The sequence below is a fragment of the Hemicordylus capensis genome, chromosome 2 (assembly GCF_027244095.1).
Source record: "Hemicordylus capensis ecotype Gifberg chromosome 2, rHemCap1.1.pri, whole genome shotgun sequence".
In the NCBI taxonomy this organism is placed as follows: domain Eukaryota; kingdom Metazoa; phylum Chordata; class Lepidosauria; order Squamata; family Cordylidae; genus Hemicordylus; species Hemicordylus capensis.
The window spans coordinates 210,781,936-210,800,810 of record NC_069658.1 but is presented as its reverse complement, the minus strand read 5'-3'; positions in this window follow the sequence as shown (position 1 = coordinate 210,800,810).

Genomic DNA, 18,875 nt, shown 5'->3' with positions numbered 1-18,875 from the left:
GCAGCAGGGCATTTTAAAGGAGACAGCGGCACCGGCTGCTGCTTTCACAGGGATGTGTTTCTTAGAACAGTGCCGCTATGGGGCAGTGTGGGGCGGCAGGGGCTCACAAGAGGAGCAGGTGGGTTCTGCCTGCCTCCTTTTAAAGGAACCCCGCCTTGCCCCATGCCGAAACGTTTCAGCTGCCGGGAGCCCAATCCTTTCCGCCCCTCTTCAAAGAGCTGGTTCCTTCTCCAGCAGCACCCTTCAGCCGCCCTGCCCTCCGGGGATGTGAGGGGCCGCCCAGCCTCCCTTTCAGGTGTCTCGGGATCCTGAGTCACAAGCCACTGCGAGATCCTCCTCGTAGGAGAACTTGTGAACGGCTGCGTGATTCAGGCTGCCCGGCTAACTGAGCCAAGAGGCCCCTTTTAAAAGCAGTGATTCTCCTTGTACTGAACAGGGGGAGAGCAACTGGCCCTCTCCGTCCCCAGCACAGCATCCCTCCAGGGGCTGTGGCTGGTGTCTCTCGTGTTTCGTGGTTTTTTGGGGGGATTGTGAGCCCTTTGGGGAGAGGGAATCATCTTTATTTATTTATATTTCTCTATGTAAACCACTTTGGGGACTTGGGTTGAAAGCGCGATATAAATATGAGCCTTCCTCCTGAGTCACAGCCCCTTCCTTTCTCCCATGCAAGAGGAGGGGCCGCCCCTCCAATTCGGTGCCCAACGTGTGTGTGTGGGGGATGGTGCCCCCTCCCGCACGAGGCCTCTTGCTCTTGCCTCCCGTGCCTCTTCCTGCCGACCCAATTAATCTAAGCTGCCGTGTGCCAAATAATTAGTTTCTAAAAAGAGCTGGAGATACCAGATAGCCCGTTGCTGTCAGGTCAGAGAAGCCGCGTGGCCTACTTTCCTCCAAGTGTGGTTCAAGTTTCGTCTCTTCTGTTCCTGGTGAAGGATGGAGGAAACGGAGCAAAAGAAGAGGAGGAGGACCGCGGAAGCAGAAGCACCTGCGATGGCTCTATTTCTGGAGAAGTTCATAAGAACATCAGAACAGCCCTGCTGGATCAGGCCCAAGGAGGCCCATCTACTCCAGCATCCTGTTTCGCACAGTGGCCCACCAGGTGCCTCTGAGAAACCCACAGGCAGGAGTTGAAAGGGGCATGCCCTCTCTCCTGCTGTTGCTCCCCTGCAACTGGGACTCAGAGGCATCCTGCCTTGGAGGCTGGAGGTGGCCTATAGCCCTCCGACTAGTAGCCCTTGATAGACCTCTCCTCCATGAAGTGATCCAAGGCCCTCTTCAAGCCATCCAGGTTGTTGGCTGCCACCACATCTTGTGGCAGAGAATTCCACAAGTTGAGTATGTTGCCTCATCATCATAAGTTGTCTCATCGTTCTCCTTGTAAAGCCCACCAATGCTTTTAGGCATGGCAGCCTCTAGATCAGGCCTGCTCAACTGTGGCCCTCCTGCAGATGTTGGCCTTCAACTCCCATATTCCTTGGCTACTGGCCACTGTGGCTGGGGATTATGGGAGTTGTAGTCCAAAAACAGCTGGGGCGGGGGCCTAAGTGGAACAGGCCCGATCTAGATCTACTAGCATGCCATTTGGTTCAAGGCTCCTCTTAGCTCAACGTCCTCCCCTGCAGGAGGTGTCCGCTGCATCTCTGTAGAAGTCACTGTTCTGACTTCCCTGGCTTCCATTCAGCCTCCACTGGGGAGTCCAAGATGTTCTTTCAGTCTATATTGGGTGTGGTTGGGTCATCCAGTCACGGGAGGCTGTGGGAATACCTGTCCTCAGAAGAGGCGGGCAGTCCCATTTCCACTCCTGTTTGAATCACCACTCTGGCGTGGCCTTCTAGCCAGTCTCCACTGAGAAAGTGGGCCATTCTACCACATGTCAGCCCTGGGCATGACTGAATCTCACATCCAGTCATAAGAACAGCCCTGCTGGATCAGGCCCAAGGAGGCCCATCTAGTTCAGCATCCTGTTTCACACGGTGGCCCGCCAGATGCCGCTGGAAGCCACAGGCAGGAGTTGAGGACATGCCCTCTCTCCTGCTGTGACTCCCCTGCAACTGGGACTCAGAGGCATCCTGCCTTTGAGGCTGGAGGTGGCCTGTAGCCCTCTGACTAGTAGCCAATGATAGATGTCTCCATGAAGTTCTCCAAACCCTTCTTAAAGCCATCCAGGTTACAACGAAGCATTAGACAACCCTTTACTCTCGTTGGGAAACCGTTACACTATTCCATCACCCCGTTGCAAATCTCATAGTCTGGAAAACACCCAGGAGTCGAAACCCTCTGACTAGTAGCTGTCGATGATAATGATGATGATGATGATGATGATGATGATGATGATTTATTTGATTTCTATACCGCCCTTCCAAAAATGGCTCAGGGTGGTTTACACAGAGAAATAATACATACTTAAGATAAGGTGGATCCCTGTACCCAAAGGGCTCACAATCTAAAAAGAAACAGAAGATAGACACCAGCAACAGTCACTGGAGGTCCTTTGCGGGGGGTGGATAGGTAGATAGACCTCTCCTTCATGGTTATCCCTCTTAAAGCCATCCAGGTTGTTGGATGGTCCAGCAACCCAACAATCCAGAGATACAGTAGAATTTCTGCCCTAAAAAGGTGGCTAGCTGCCATGCTCCTGTATGTTACCGCTCTGGGATTCCTTTTGCAACCCTGAATCATTGACTCCTCCAGATATGAACATAAGAACAGCCCTGCTGGATCAGGCCCAAGGAGGCCCATCTAGTCCAGCATCCTGTTTCGCACAATGGCCCACCAGATGCCGCTGGAAGCCTACAGGCAGGAGTTGAAAGGGGCCTGCCCTCTCTCCTGCTGTGACTCCCCTGCAACTGGGACTCAGAGGCATCCTGCCTCTGAGGCTGGAGGTGGCCCACAGCCCTCCGACTAGTAGCCATTGATAGACCTCTGCTCCATGAAGTCATCCAAACCCCTCTGAAAGCCATCCAGGTTGTTGGCTGTCACCATATCCTGTGGCAGAGAGTTCCACAAGTGCATCACCCGTTGTGTGAAAAAGTTCTTCCGTTTGTTGGTCCTAGACCTCCTGGCAATCAATTTCATGGAGTGACCCCTGGTTCTGGTGTTGTGTGAGAGGGAAAAGAATCTCTCTCTCTCCACTTTCTCCACTTCATACATGATTTTATAGACCTCTATCATGTCTCCCCGCAGTTGTCTTTTTTCTCAACTAAAAAGCCCCAGGTGTTGTAGTCTTGCCTCATACAGAAGGTGCTCCAGGCCCCTGATCATCTGGGTTGCCCTCTTCTGTACCTTCTCCAGTTCAACAATGTCCTTTTTAAGATGTGGTGACCAGAATTGTACGCAGTACTCCAAATGTGGTCGCACCATAGTTTTGTATAAGGGCATTATAATCTTAGCCGTTTTATTTTCAATCCCCTTCCTAATGATCCCTAGCATGGAATTGGCCTTTTTCACAGCTGCCGCACATTGAGTCGACACTTTCAACGAGCTGTCCACCACAACCCCAAGATCCCTCTCCTGGTCTGTCACCGACAGCTCGGATCCCATCAGCGTATATTTGAAGTTGGGGTTTTTCGTCCCAATGTGCATCACTTTACACTTGCTAACACTGAACTGCATTTGCCATTTTGTGGCAAAATTTGCCATTTTGTGGCATATGCAGAGGGTGGGGCTCCTCGGGGCCAGCCCTTCTTGTCCTTACCCCTTCTCAAAGCAAACTCCGGGTGCGGCAGCGACCTCCAGCTTTAATTAAGACAGACAGTATTTTCCAGCTAGTAGAAGTTTGAAAAGCAGTGTTCCAGTGGCAGGGGATCCCACAGGTCAAATGAAAATCTGAGACTTGCCGTTTCCTGTCGTTGTTAGAGATACTGTCTTAAAAACAGGCCACACGTGCATTGGCTGGTCAGTCAGGTATGCCTTTTTAGTAGATGGAGTGTTAATCCACTAAAAACCTTGGGGGTCTGTAACTTCTGGAGACAGAAACAAAATGAAATCACTCTCTGGGATTCACACCACACCCCTCTGTTTCAAAACAGCTGCACTCTTTGACCTCAGAACAGAATGAATGTGGAAAAAAACTATAAACGCAGCCGTCATTTGGGCTGGAGGAGGATCTCCACCCTCTCTCAGCTTCCCAAGAATCTCGGGAACGCAGTGCCCGGCTGCTATGTCATGTGAAAGAGAAGACGCTTGGCAGAAATATTCCTCCTTCTCAACGTTTCTTTCTCAAAACCATCTTGGGGGGAAATGGTGAGGGGTAGAAGATACTGCAACCTGTTTTTAACTTCTTGCGGGGGGGGGATAGCAGCATGTGGTTTGAGGGATTTAGGGAGTGCTTTAGTGCCCTGCCACCCCTTCCCGCTGCACAAACACCCCATCCCTGGAGTTGCTCACCAGGGGAGCCAAGTCACTGGCTGTGGAGCCAACGGTGTGGGTGGCTGAACTTTTCTGAGCCGAATCCAGAGGTGCCATGCCCAGCTCTGGACTCGCTGATCTGGCTGCCTGCCTCTGCCGTTTCTGACCTCTGACCCCCGGCTTTGCAGGGCCTGGCAAGGTGACCCCTGCAAGAATTCCAGGCCAGCAAGGCCAGGACAAGAAGCCTCCCCCCTGCATCAAAGCTTTAACTGGAGGCTTTGGGTTCTCCAGGGACTTTTGCACACAGCAGGGCAGGCTTTACCCCATGAGTTTACTGGGAGGCTTTACTGTGAACTCAAAGTGGTCCCCAAAAACTGACACCAAAAAGGGATTTTTTTAAAAAAAAAAAATCCCAGATATAAATCGGGCCACACTCTAACGTGCCGTGAAAACCCCAAATTGTGTGTGAACCGCTCCCTGATAACTTGCGGGGACTTTGATTGATTGATTGATTGATTTCTATACCGCCCTTCCAAAAATGGCTCAGGGCGGTTTACACAGAGGAATAATAAAGAAAGAAAGAAAGAAAGAAAGAAAGAAAGAAAGAAAGAAAGAAAGAAAGAAAGAAAGAAAGAAAGAAAGAAAGAAAGATGGATCCCTGTCCCCAGAGGGCTCACAATCTAATCACAATCTTTGGAGTAAATTGGGCAGATATGTGAACATTCCAGAGGAGGAACATTCCAGAGGAGATGTGAGCTAAAGGGGTTTTAAAAGCCCCGTGTGAAAAACGTCCCGGGCTGCTCTTTTGCTATCAGGTCCTCCATCGGTGAGGGGACAGAGGGTCAGATCTTTGGAGCTGCCAAGTCAGCATAGGAACATAGGAAGCTGCCCTACACTGAGTCAGACCATGGGTCCATCTAGCTCAGGATTGTCTCCCCAGACTGGCAGCAGCTTCTCCAAGGTTGCAGGCAGGAATCTCTCTCGGCCCTCTCTTGGAGATGCTGCCAGGGAGGGAACGTGGAACCTTCTGCTCTTCCCAGAGTGGCTCCATCCCCTGGGGGGGGAGGGGGAATCTCTTCCAGTGCTCACACATCAAGTCTCCCATTCAAATGCAACCAGGGCGGACCCTGCTTAGCTGACAAGTCATGCTTGCGACCACAAGACCAGCTCTCCTCTCCTCTTCAGCATGTTTCCTATTGGATGCACTGTGCCAGAGGGTGCCAGAATCTTTCGCATGCTGGGGGAAGAGAAGAAAGGCAGTGGCCATGGTCACACGGAATTCTCTCCCTCTAGTTTTTTCGATGGGCCGGCACTTGTAGAACCCAGCATCGGCGGCAAGCATTATGTTCAAGAGGGCCAGCCCTCTGGCAGGGAAGAGGCATCTGGCCTCCTCAGCCTGTAGGCCGCTCCCATTCAAAGTCCACGCCGAGTTTGCAAGGTTGGACAAGGGGTTGCTGCAGAGGCGCAGTCTGCTACCAACAGTGACAGGGGACTTTCGGATCTGCTTGCTTGAAAGACAAAGAATGCAGAGCGGTTAGCCTCCCCAGTGCTCAACATTCCCCCAGCGGTCACGTCAACCTTCTTGCGTCTCTGCCCTGGTTCCTTATCACTCTCTGCACCAACGTCAAGCTTCTAGTCCTCAGGTTTTCTTTGTACATTCAGGCAAGCTGTTTTCCTTCTCCATCTCCCAGTGAGCCCTGTGTCCTCAACAAGCTTCTGCTGATCACTCTCCCACCTATTAGGGCCCTACATGGCTGTACAGCCTACAGCCCTACAAACAAACAGGGATGAAGTAGGATTTTCACAGAAGGTTTATGGTGACCACAGAATCCAAGACATCTGTTCAACCTGTTCGAGGCTGTTTGGGCCAGGACAAAATTCCTATGTGGGCTGAGCTTCTGTCAGGAATAAAAAGCAGATCATGCCTGCATGTTGTTATCATCAAAAGACATTTGTTCCCACCACCATCTGAGGTTCCAAGTGGATGCTGCCCATGTGTGTTTATGGTCACTGGCTGAGTCAACCAACATGCAGGCGACCTGTTTTTTATTTGCTGAACAGCTCTCGGAAAAAGAAAGAGAGGAGAGCTGGTCTGGTAGTAGCAAGCATGACTTATCTCCTTAGCTAAGCAGGGTCTACCCTGGTTGCATATGAATGGGAGACTTGATGTGTGAGTACTGTCAGCTATTCCCCTCAGGGGATGGAGCTGCTCTGGGAAGAGCATCTAGGCTCCAAGTTCCCTCCCGAGTGGCATCTACAAGACAGGGCTGGGAGAGACTGCTGGTGCAACCTTGGAGAAGCCGCTGCCAGTCTGGGTAGACAACACTGAGCTAGATAGACCAAGGGTCTGACTCATTTCACAGCAGGTTCCTATGTTCCTACAAAGAACGGCAAATCCTGATTGTCTCCCTGTCTCCACCGGCACCGCCTCTCGTATCTCGTGGTTTTGGAAGCGCTGCTGGGATTGTGTTGCATGGTGTTTGGGGGCTACTGAAATTTTAATGTTTCCTCTGCTGTTTAATATTTGCAATCTTGTACAAGCTACGCTCAGCGGCAACAGAGACAGAGATTTCGTTACAAGCTGCCATGGTGCCCGTCCGCCGGCCGACACCGACTTCTGTGCACGCGGGAATTCCCTGGGTTCGACCCGAGGTGAAAAAAAATATTCAGCACTGCTCTTCTGAGAAAATGGCACCAAAATGAAAAGGGACCATGCTGGATGTCACCTTTGATCCCTTTCCAGGGAGGCTTTACACTTTCAAAACTGGCCTTTTTGTCTTAAGATGGTCCCACAAAGTATTCCTCCAAGAAGATCAGAAATGTAAAAGGTACATCCAAACTCCAAAGCTTTCGGGGATGGAGGATTTTTCAAGCCCCCCTTCCCTCTGCTGTCCCCAATGCCACCCTGAAGATATTTCTCTGGGGCAGGAAGTGAGGGGAAGGGAAATCAGCAGAAATAATTGCTCGCCTAAAACATTCTAACACAAGGGCAGCATTCGCTTGGACGCTGCTACTGCTGCCAAGAATCCCTGTGCCCCAGATTCAAGCGGCTATGGAAACCATCCATCAAACAGGCAGCAGTACCACTGGGGCTGCTGGAAAGGGATTGTGCCCAAAGCAACCGCTGGGTTGCCGCCGAGAAGAGCAGTGCCTCAAAAATGTAACCTTCATGGGCAGAAGGAGTCCGCTGAGGACCAAGCCGTCTCCTAGTGGGAACTGGATGGGGCGGTGTCCGCCGGCCATGCGGGAGACATGTGCTTGCAGTTTTCATGTCGAAAGACTTTGAGCGCAACGAAACAATGCCAGTGGGGCAGGAGTCACTGTCTGTGTTGAAAGGCGGGGGCGGGAGAGAGAGAGAGAGAGGTTGCCATTACCATGGAAAAGGCACCTCTCTCTTATGAGAGGTTTGTGGATCCCACTGCCACATCGTCGTTGCTAGGCAAAGCAAGTTTCCAGCGCATCGGATGCAAGGTCCCGTGGTGTTGTGCCAGAGCCAGAGAGGTGGAGTTGGATGTGATCCCAATCCTTGACTGAGCCCTTGGCAAGCATTCTCCACTAGGACCAGTCATCATGGGAGTCAGGATCAAGGCCAAAAGGCCTTTAAGAACACAGGAAATCGGATCCTTTTCACTCAGTCTTATCAGCTCAGACTGGCAGCGTCTCTGCAGCCTGAGCACTTTCCAGATCACACACGACAACGGTGGCAAAAGGCTTCGTCTTGGCAGGATCAAACTGAAAACAACCCCCAGAATCTCAAACTCCTACAATGGGAAAATACAGCTATTTTTTTGGCAACGGACATATAACGTCACAGCGCTAAATCGCCGCGATTCGATCCGAAACAAGGCATCCGGAATGTGCACAGCACCCTGACGACAGCGTAAGGACTGCAGTGTCACAACACAGGAAGTCCGGAAGCACCCGGAGCAGAGCAGATCCTTCTGCCTCCCTGCACCCACCCCGCCAAAAGCACCGATTTTGGTTTTGGTTTTCATTCTTACCGTGGCCGGTGGTGGCTGTGGGGTGGAGCAGAGCAGTCCTTCTCCCTTCTCCTCCCCGGCAGCGGTGGGGACCAGGAGCGACGCTGGGCCCATCCGTTCGGGCCAGCGTCTTTAAGCAAGTGCGAGGTGCGCCTGCACAGTTTAGAGATTGTCGCAAGCCCGTGACATCATGACGTCATAAACTGCGCAGAGGGAGGACTGCTTTGCCCCCACCCCCTGCAGCCACCCTTCGGCCGCAATAAGAAATGTATTATTATTTTTTAAGTGGAGCTTTGGTGGGGGGGCGCCCCCCAAAGGAGGTTTTTTTGGGAGGAGGCTTGTGGCTGGGTGGTCCGGGCGCCCAAATTATCTTGGTGCACCCCTGCTCCTGTCTCTTTAAAGCTACAGATTCCTGTCTGTTGGATTATTCTTCTGCCTTTACCTGAAGCATCCCAGGATCAATCCCTGGCAGCATCTCCAGGTAGGGCTGGGAGAGACCCCTGCCTGCGATCTTGGAGAGCCGCTGCCAGTCAGTGTGGGCGTTACTACGCAAGATGGACCAGTCACCTGACTGGGTATAAGGCCTGTGCCTCTGCCACAGCCTGAGACATTTGTTTTGTTTATTTATTCATTATCATTATTATTATTTACATTTTATATCCTGCTCTTCCTCCAAGGAGCCCGGAGCGGTGTACTACATACTTAAGTTTCTCTTTCACAACAACCCTGTGAAGTAGGCTAGGCTGAGAGGGAAGTGACTGGCCCAGAGTCACCCAGCGAGTCTCATGGCTGAATGGGGATTTGAACTCGGGTCTCCCCGGTCCTAGTCCAGCACTCTCACCACTACACCACGCTGGCTCGCTGGCTCCATTTGGGACCCGCGTCCTGCCTTTGTGTCCCGGAAACAACAAGCTACCCCCAGGCCTTGGCCCCACAAGTGCCTGAAGCTGGACACACACACACATCCCACCACCACCCAGGCAAAGCCGGACACACAGTTCCCCCCTTTGCTTCCAAGGAGGAGAGAAGCAGGTCTGCAGCCTTCCAGGCAAATTGACCTGGGCGTCCTTTTCTGCGCCGTTCAGCGAATGAACGCCTCCAACCTTTTCTGGAGGCAGCAAGTGAAGCAGCTCCCTGGAGGAGAAGGGAGAGATGGGTTCGAATAAATACTTCATGGAGGCAGTCAAAGGCCTGGGAAGCGGCACGCCAGGCTCTCTAAAAGCATCCGGGTTCCTCGCCCGGAATGGTGCGGAATTGGTGGCGGAGAGCTTGGGGGCGAGTGAGGTCTCCCGTGAAGAGAGGACCAGAGCAATGTGCAAATCATCGCGTGATGGGGGGGCGGGATGCGGAGAGGCCCAGTCCAGGCCCTGCAGGGAGGATTTTCCCTTCTGTGGGGAGGGGAGGGGGGCTGCAGTTTAGGGGGTACAATCCCTGCTGGAACCCCCTGTTCAATGGCTCTCAGGGGCGTAGCTAGGGGAGAGGGGGCCCCTGTTCGGCCCTCTCTCTGGTGGGCCCTCGGAGTGAGGGAGATAATGAAGGAAATAGGGAGGGGTGGAGCTGGGGGGGCTCAGGAGCTGGGGGGCGGCTGGGTTCTTTTTGAACCTATCCACTCAATTATAGTTGCACCCCTGGAGGGTCTAACTCAGGGGCCTAACTATAATGGAGCAAGGGGAGACAGTTGTCTGGGGGCCCACTGCCTTGGAGGGGGGGGCAGAGGAAAGTCACATGACTGACTCCCCCAGCCGCACATCCACCCGGGCCGGGCTTCCTTCGGTTGTCTTCATCCTCCGAAATTGATGTGAGTGTTAAGACCTGGAGCGACCACAACAGCCTGTCTTTCTCTAGTACCATTAAATGACTTACATCATCCACAATTTACAAAACCTTAAAAAAAACAAACACACAATTTAGGATGATGTTCTGTGGAGCTTCAGTGAGGGGGTGGTGGTCCCATTTTAAAAGCTTGTCTCTGGGCTCACTCCAACCTGAGGCAGATTAGGGTGTTTATAGTATACTAGGAGCCGAAATGGCCTGTCCTGTTTGCAGAGGGGAAGTGTGTGTGTGTGTGTGTGTGTGTGTGTGTTCATTCAGGGATGGGGTTAAAACTCGAGATTTGTGGTGGCAGAAATCCACGAGCATCTCTGTTCCTCCCAATGGCTGCAATTTCTTTTACCTCGTCAATGAGACACCAAGTCACCATGCAGAAGGATTCCAGGGATTGATTTTTTTTTTTTAAGGAAGCCCAGTGGATGCTCAGAGGGGCAGTGATAATACCAGCAAGCTCTCTAACCCTCTAAGTGGCCCCCTCAGACCCTGAAAATCGTGAGGCTATGTCCTGGACTACATTCCTGTCTCTGGCACCTCAAACCCTGATCTGCTTCGCTCTGGACTTGCCCGCGCCTGCTTTTGTCATGGCCGCTGAATTCGGTCAGCCCCAGGCACTGATCTGCAGTGTGCGGATAGCAATACCGGCCTGCCTCACACGGTTGTTGTACGGACTACTAACAGAATTGCTGTGCAGCACTGCCAATGCTCTAAAGCACTGTCGAGACACCCGTTGTTGGCACCAGTCCTGCAATTTGATCATGGCACTCACTACAAATCTCTGGGCTGGCTAGCTACTGGGACGCAGCCATGAAGAGATGAAGACCATGCACAGTAAGGCTCCCTAGCCAAGACAGAAGGTAGGGATAAATGGAGAGTTTTCACAAAGAAGGGAAGGAAGGAGTGGGGTCCCCCAGGAATCTGTACTGGGAACGATGCTTTTTAATTTATTCATCAATGATCGAGAAGTTGGGGTAAGCAACAAGGTGGCCAAATTTGCAGATGATACCAAACTCTTCCAGGTAGTGAAATCCAAAACAGATTGTGAGCAGCTCCAAAAGGATCTCTCCAAACTGGGGGAGTGGGCGACAAAATGGCAAATGCAGTTCAGTGTTGGCAAGTGTAAAGTGATGCACATTGGGACAAAAAAACCCAACTTCAAATATACACTGATGGGATCTGAGCTGTCGGTGACGGACCAGGAGAGGGATCTTGGGGTCGTGGTGGACAGCTCGTTGAAAGTGTCGACTCAATGTGCGGCAGCTGTGAAAAAGGCCAATTCCATGCTAGGAATCATTAGAAAGGGGATTGAAAATAAAACGGCTAACATTATAATGCCCTTATACAAAACTATGGTGCGACCACACTTGGAGTACTGCGTACAATTCTGGTCACCACATCTAAAAAAGGACATTGTTGAACTGGAGAAGGTACAGAAGAGGGCAACCAAGATGATCAGGGGCCTAGAGCACCTTTCTTATGAGGCAAGACTACAACACCTGGGGCTCTTTAGTTTAGAAAAAAGACAACATGATTGCGGGGAGACATGATAGAGGTCTATAAAATCATGCATGGAATGGAGAAAGTGGAGAGAGAGAAATTATTCTCCCTCTCCCATAACACTAGACTCAGGGGTCACCCCATGAAACTGATTACCGGGAAATCTAGGACCAGCAAACTGAGGTACTTTTTCACACAATGCATAATCAACTTGTGGAATTCTCTGCCACAAGATGTGGTGACAGCCAACAACCTGGATGGCTTTAAGAGGGGTTTGGATCACTTCATGGAGGAGAGGTCTATCAACGGCTACTAGTCGGAGGGCTACAGGCCACCACCTCCAGCCTTAAAGGTAGGATCCCTCTGAGTGAGTACCAGTTGCAGGGGAGCAACAGCAGGAGAGAGGGCATGCCCTCAACTCCTGCTGTAGGCTCCCAGTGGCATCTGGTGGGCCACTGTGTGAAACAGGATGCTGGACTAGATGGGCCTCTTGGACCTGATCCAGCAGGACTGTTCTTATGTTCAAGCCGCTGGTTCACCCCACCACGAATCATGTGTATCTCACACCCCTCTGTGAGACGGACTGATAGTGTTGTCCATCACAGAGTGATCTCTGGTAAACTGGAGGACTTTGGCAAGTCAAGAGAAGACTTGAAGCCTGGAGGCTGGGCGGAAGCGTCAGTGCACTAGGAAACAAGGCAGAAAAGGGTTGCAACGTTCCTTTCCTTCGGACAGGAACTGGTCAAAGATGGTGGGGCAGTTTGCTGACCTGAGTGGGGGGAGTGGTCTTGTCTAGATTACCAAGGGGCCTTCCAACGCTTTCTAAAATTCTATGAAGTGTGCCAAGAGAGCTTGGAAAGGCTTTTCTGGGTTCTGATCTCAAGCCCTGGGCTTAATATTAATTATTATTATTATTATTATTTCTTGTTTACACAGTCAGACAGGTGTTATTGACTGGTTTGTTTTATCCAGACATCGAGTCCTTCCCAAGGACCTGGGATGGCTGAATTTCATCATCAATACTGTTGGTTATTATAGATATCATCGCAAAATATAGGCTGTTCCCAGTAAAGCTGCTTTTTGTAATTGGCTGGTGGTGATTTCTGTGGCCCCGATGGTGTTGAGGTGCTCTTCAAGGTCTTTTGGAACTGCACCCAGGGCGCCAATTACCACTGGGATTATTTTGGTCTTCTTCTTCCACAGCCTTTCAATTTCAATTTGTAGATCTTTGTATTTTGTGATTTTCTTATTTCTTTTTCTTCTATTCTGCTATCTCCTGGTATTGCTATGTCAATTATTTTAACTTGTTTCTCTTTCTTCTCGACTACAGTTACATCTGGTGTATTGTGTGGCAGATGTTTGTCTGTTTGTAGTCGGAAGTCCCATAATATTTTTGCATCTTTATTTTCTACAGCTTTTTCAATTTTATGGTCCCACCAATTTTTTGCTAAAGGTAGCTTGTATTTTTTGCAGATGTTCCAGTGTATCATCCCTGCTACTCTGTCATGCCTTTGTTTGTAGTTAGTCTGTGCGATCTTTTTACAACAGCTGATTAGGTGGTCCATGGTTTCATCTGCTTCTTTACAAAGGTGGCACTTGCTGTTTGTTGTTGATTTTTTGACTTTTGCTCTTATTGCATTTGTTCTAAGGGCCTGTTCTTGTGCAGCCAGTATTAAACCCTCTGTTTCTTTCTTCAAGTTGCTATTCTTAAGCCATTGCCAGGTCTTGGTGATGTCTGATTTTCCACTTATATTGTGCAAATATTGACCATGCAAGGGCTTATTTCTCCATTTTTCTGCTTGGTTCTTGACTTGTTCTTTCTTGTAGGCCTACTTTGTTTCATTGGTGTTGAATAGTTTCGCATTATTGACCATTTGAAGTGCATCTTCTTCACTGTCCTTGATAGATTCTTCAAGGCCTCTTTTCTCCTCCTCTACTATTTGATGGACTTGCAGCATTCCTCTTCCACCTGAGCTGCGAGGGAGGTATAGCCTATCGACATCACTGCGGGGGTGCAGAGCATGATTGATGGTCATGATTTTCCTGGTCTTACAATCTAGCGTCCCTAGCTCTGCCTGGGTCCAGTCTATTATTCCTGCACTGTATCTGATAACAGGTATAGCCCAGGTGTTTATGGCTTGTATGGTGTTCCCGCCATTGAGTTTGGACTTGAGGATTCTCCTGATGTATTCACTTCAAATTTTTCTTTTAACTTCAGTGTGTGCAATGTTATCAGCCTGGAGAATGCCCAAGTATTTGTAAGGTTCTTTCTCTTCCAGGTTCTTGATGTTGCTTCCATTGGGCAGTTCTATTCCTTCTGTTTTTCTTATTTTTCCTCTGTTCATTATTAATGCAGCACACTTGTCTAGTCCAAACTCCATTGCTATATCGCTACTGAATATACGGACGGTGTTTAGCAGTGATTCGATTTCTGACTGGGACTTTCCATACAACTTCAGATCGTCCATGTACAGCAGATGGCTGATTTTACTGGATGTTTTAGATCTTTGGTATCCGAGGCCTGTTTTGTTTAGTATTTGTGAGAGTGGGGTCATGGCGATTACAAACAACAGAGGGGATAGTGAGTCCCCTTGGAAAATGCCTCTTCTAATGCTAATGTGTCCAAGTGTCTCACCATTGATTGTTAACTGTGTACTCCACATGCTCATTGCTTTTTTTATAAATATCTGAATGTTTTTGCTGACACCAGTTGTTTCTAAACATTTTAGTATCCATGTGTGAGGCAATGAATCAAAGGCTTTCTTGTAGTCAATCCATGCAACACTTAGATTGGTTTTTCTTCTCTTGCAATTTTCTAAAATCATTTTGTCAATCAGCAGCTGGTCTTTTGTGCCTCTGGTGTTAGGGCAATTTCCTTTCTGTTCAACTGGAAGCTGTTTGTTAGTTAATAAGTGTTGCATCACTTCATCTGCTATTATTCCAGTTAATAATTTGAACATGGTTGGCAGGCAGGTTATCGGTCTATAATTACTTGGAACTGCACCTTTTGCTGGGTCTTTCATGATGAGATGAGTTTTCCCAGTAGTTAGCCATTGTTCAATATCACCTCCTTGCAAAATGTGATTGAACTGTTTTGATAGTTGTTTATGAAGGCTTGTTAGGTGTTTAAGCCAAAAGCCATGCAGTTCATTGTCACCTGGAGCAGTCCAATTTTTAATTTTCTTTGCTCTTTCACTTATTAATTCTGGTGTTATTATTAGATCTTGCATTTGTTGGTTACATTTTTCGACCTCTTTCATCCAGCCTGCTTTTTTATTATAATCTATTGGATTGTCCCATAATTTCCCACAGGATTGCACTGTTTCTTCTTTATTTGGTGTTTCTACGTTTCTTGCAGTTTCTCCTTCTATGCTTTGGTAGAAGCGTCTCTGATTCGACTGGAATTGGAGATTCTGCCTGTGTTGGGTGATTCTGGCTTGGTATCTCCTAATATTCTTTGACACTGCTATTATTTGCTGTTTTATTATTTCCAGGACTTCTCTAATTTTCCTTGAATCTAGGTGGTATTTTTGGATCAGATACTGTTTGGTGTTTTCATTCTTCAGCTTCTTGTCTTTCATATCTTTCAATTTACTAGCATCTGATCTAAGCCTGGACATTTTATTTTCTAATCTAATCTTCCATTTAGGTGATGTACTGCTTTCTTTTTTGACAGGTCCACTGATCTTATATCCGAGCTCTTGTGTTGTTATTGTTGCTGCACTGTACATTAGTTGGTTTGTTTCTTGCAAATTCTTGGTTGTTATTTCTGCAAGTGCAGCATTGACATCTTTCAATGCCTGAGCAAGTTGTTTTTTGGCAACTGTTTTTAGAGCTGGAAGTCGAACCCTGGTGGTTGTTTGGTTCATGTGCTCAGTTATTTTTTGCTTTAGTTCTTGTTGCTTTTCTGTTAAACGACATTTGGGTTTTTGAGGTGAAGGCAAAGGGGTGGTTGCCTGGTTTTGATTTTGAAACAGTTCAGTAACAGTGGCATCCTCGATTTCCAACACCTCCTCCACCAGCGCCTGAGCAACTTCTTCAATTGGTGGTAATTCTTCTTCCACATCTTGAGCCTGTGTTGCTCTTTGCAGTTCTTCCAGCTCAACTCCTGTGAATACTTTATTTCTTATTATGAATCTTCTCTGGTCTGCTAGCCTTTGTTCTGTTATTTCTGTATCTGGATGCTTCTCTTTCCAAATTTGGTACATTCTTTTTAAATAACCTCTTCTAGTTGGACTAGACTTGTAATAGCAGATCATTATTTCCTTGTTGGCATTTTTTGTATATTTTTTTCGGTTAAGCGATGTTTCTTCCAGTAACTTTGCTGTCTCCAGCCCTGGTTGCTCAACTGAAGATCCTGAGTCCTGTTGCCCACTTGCCACCAGATGTCCAGGGACTCCAGCACCTGGTGCGGTCCTTGTTGACCCGGGCGACGACTGATCCGGTATAGATTTATTAAGTTATGTCTCACCATATTGTTGATGGGAAAGGCACTCTTTGTCTGGCTCCTCTGGTGAGACCTGTCCAGTATGGTTGGACCTCTGGCATAGCTCTCACCTTCCTCAGAGCACGCAAGCCCCACAACCATGCCAAGGTAGTGCCTCACTGGGGGATGACGATGATGATGATGATGATACTGTAATCATAATACTTAGATGGACCAGTGGCTTGACTCAGAATAAACAGGGCACTGAATGAATTTGAATCCCCAAACCAGTTCAAAATCCCCCAAGAAGTTTTTCTTCAAAACAGAAGCCAAGAGAGAAATGCAGTCCTGTATGTCGGTTGGAACTGGAAACAGATCCTTTTACACCAACCATGGTTGCAAACAAATGGCTCAGTAGTCAGGAACTCAGCTGGCAACGGTTTTGTTTTCGTGTTGAATACATCTTGTTTGTCAGCCCTTTAAAAATTCAGCCTCAACAGTTTTAAACAAAAAATATATTCTTCCTGCCAGTTTGGCAATTATCGCTGCACACAGTTCCACTACAAGCAAAAGAGTTTGACACAGTTTTCCTTGAAATATATCCACACTGCTTCAAAGTGCCTGAATCAGAGGTCAAACACACTTTTAGTATCTGAAGCCGAATTGAACCCAGGAGTTAAAAGAATTCTAAGAACCTGAACAAAAATTGAACCCAATTTTTAGATTAACAGCTAATTAAATTGATCGATTGCTTTACCCTTAATAACCTTAAATTAAAATGAATTTGTTTCATTGATCCATCTGCTAACTGGGCAGAGGTGACTCTTCCTGTCTCCCTAAAACAATGTACTTAATTTTTATTTTTGCTTAACATATTTATATACTGCCCCAAGCCCATGTCTCTGGATGGTTTTCCATTAAAACAATACAAATTAAAACATTAAAACATGTAAACAATTTAAAATTTAACACAATATCAAAAACTGTTAAGAACTGTAAATCTAATGAAAAGCCTGGGTGAACAAATGCATCTTGACTGCCCTTTTAAAAGTAGTCAGAGATGGGGAGGCTCTTATTTCAGCAGGGGGCACGTTCCAAAGCATCGGGGCAGCAACGGAAAAGGCCCTGATGAGTTGGTGACAACTGCAGACAAACCTCTCCAGATGATCTCAATGGGCGGTGGGGCTCATGGCGAAGAAGATGTCCTGTTAAATATCCAGGGCCTAAGCTGTTTAGGGCTCTATCGGTTATAATCTATATTGCCCTCTGAAGGTGCTTGGAAAGAAGGTGCCATGAGGGATGTTAATCACAGTGTCAGGGAGACAATTTTCATTGGGTCCGTGGCACAAGGGGAAAAGGTTAAATGCCCCCTAACCCCACTGAGTGACATCCTAACCCTGATGGATGCTAAGGGGCTTAGCTGCCATGCCTGCCGCCTCCTCCTCTGTCCAAGGATAGTCAGAAGATCCCCAGTCCTGGATAGAAGATACCTTACCACTCCAGGGCAAAGCTACATGCCAGAGTGGGCTTAAATGCACCAGTCTTACGTGCATCCTAAAGGATCCCTTTAGGGTCCTTCTGATCAAACGGCAGGGCAGAAATCAAATCAAGGAACACTGAAGTTAAAAATTAAAAAAATATTTTTAAAAAATCAACCCATGGCCAAGCTGTGCGTCTAACATAGCATATGGTGTTTAGCCCTCGCCTGGAGGCTTTACACACGAGGCTTCTGCCCCAAATCTCCTCTTTGGGGGAGAGAGTGTGTGTTCATACACCAACCAAACTTACCCCGAACTCCCGATAGACCCACTCCACACACAAGTCGGGCTTTGTGATGCGAATTCTAGCTTATCTCGAGGTATTTCTGGATTTTAAAAATGCTGGTTATAAGCTACTTTTCCTGAAAACGCCAGAGCAGAGGGAGAAGCACTGATGTAGAATCATTAACATGATAAGAGGCATGGTCTCTTCAGAAATGCAGACCTATCTCTGCAGAGAACTCTCTCCCCCACCCCATTGACTAGGAAGGAAAACACTGACACATGCCATGTGAACTTGTTTCAAAACAAAACCCGAGAGCAGAAGGGAGGGGCTGCTTCCCTCAATGCTGCGAGTGTAATTTGAAGTGCCTTCGCTCAACATTTACCCCGAAGCCTGAAGCCAAGTGTGAATAACCTCCTGGAGACACTCCCGGCTGTCTCAAAGCTGGGGAAGGAAGGGATTTTTCCTGCAGCAACATTCAGCCAAGGTGGATACTCCTGTCCTCCCACCCACCCTCCCACCCCGACCAGCGTTCTCTCTAAAAAAAATTTAATCTGTGTGCGGAATTAATTTTGTTCTGAGTGGCAGTATCAAGGTAGTGACTGGGGTCTTCCTGATTCAACCTGAGTGGGATCTAAAATTAGAGCAGACACATCAACAAATTTGTGAGTGTGTGCATGTGTGCATGCCTTAGAGGGAACACTGCCCCTGACACACACACCCCAGGCACAGCTGTTCAAGGGAGGAAAGGAGCCTCATAGCACCCGGACGAGGGCTGGGGACCTCACCTTGGTGCACGTTCACCACCCATTCACGTCCAAGTTCTCCACCGCACGAGGGCCTTTGAAGCTCCCTTTCAAGAAGACATCCTGAACAGCTTCCATCCGGAATGTGCAAACCGCCGAAACATCCAACTTCCCCCTCAAACATAACCAAGGAAAGAAGGAAGGCACAGACCAGCCGCCTCTGAGAACACAACTTTCTGTTGAGGGGGTCTCTAACATCAGGAAAGAGCAAAGAATCAAAGCGTGCCAGAAATT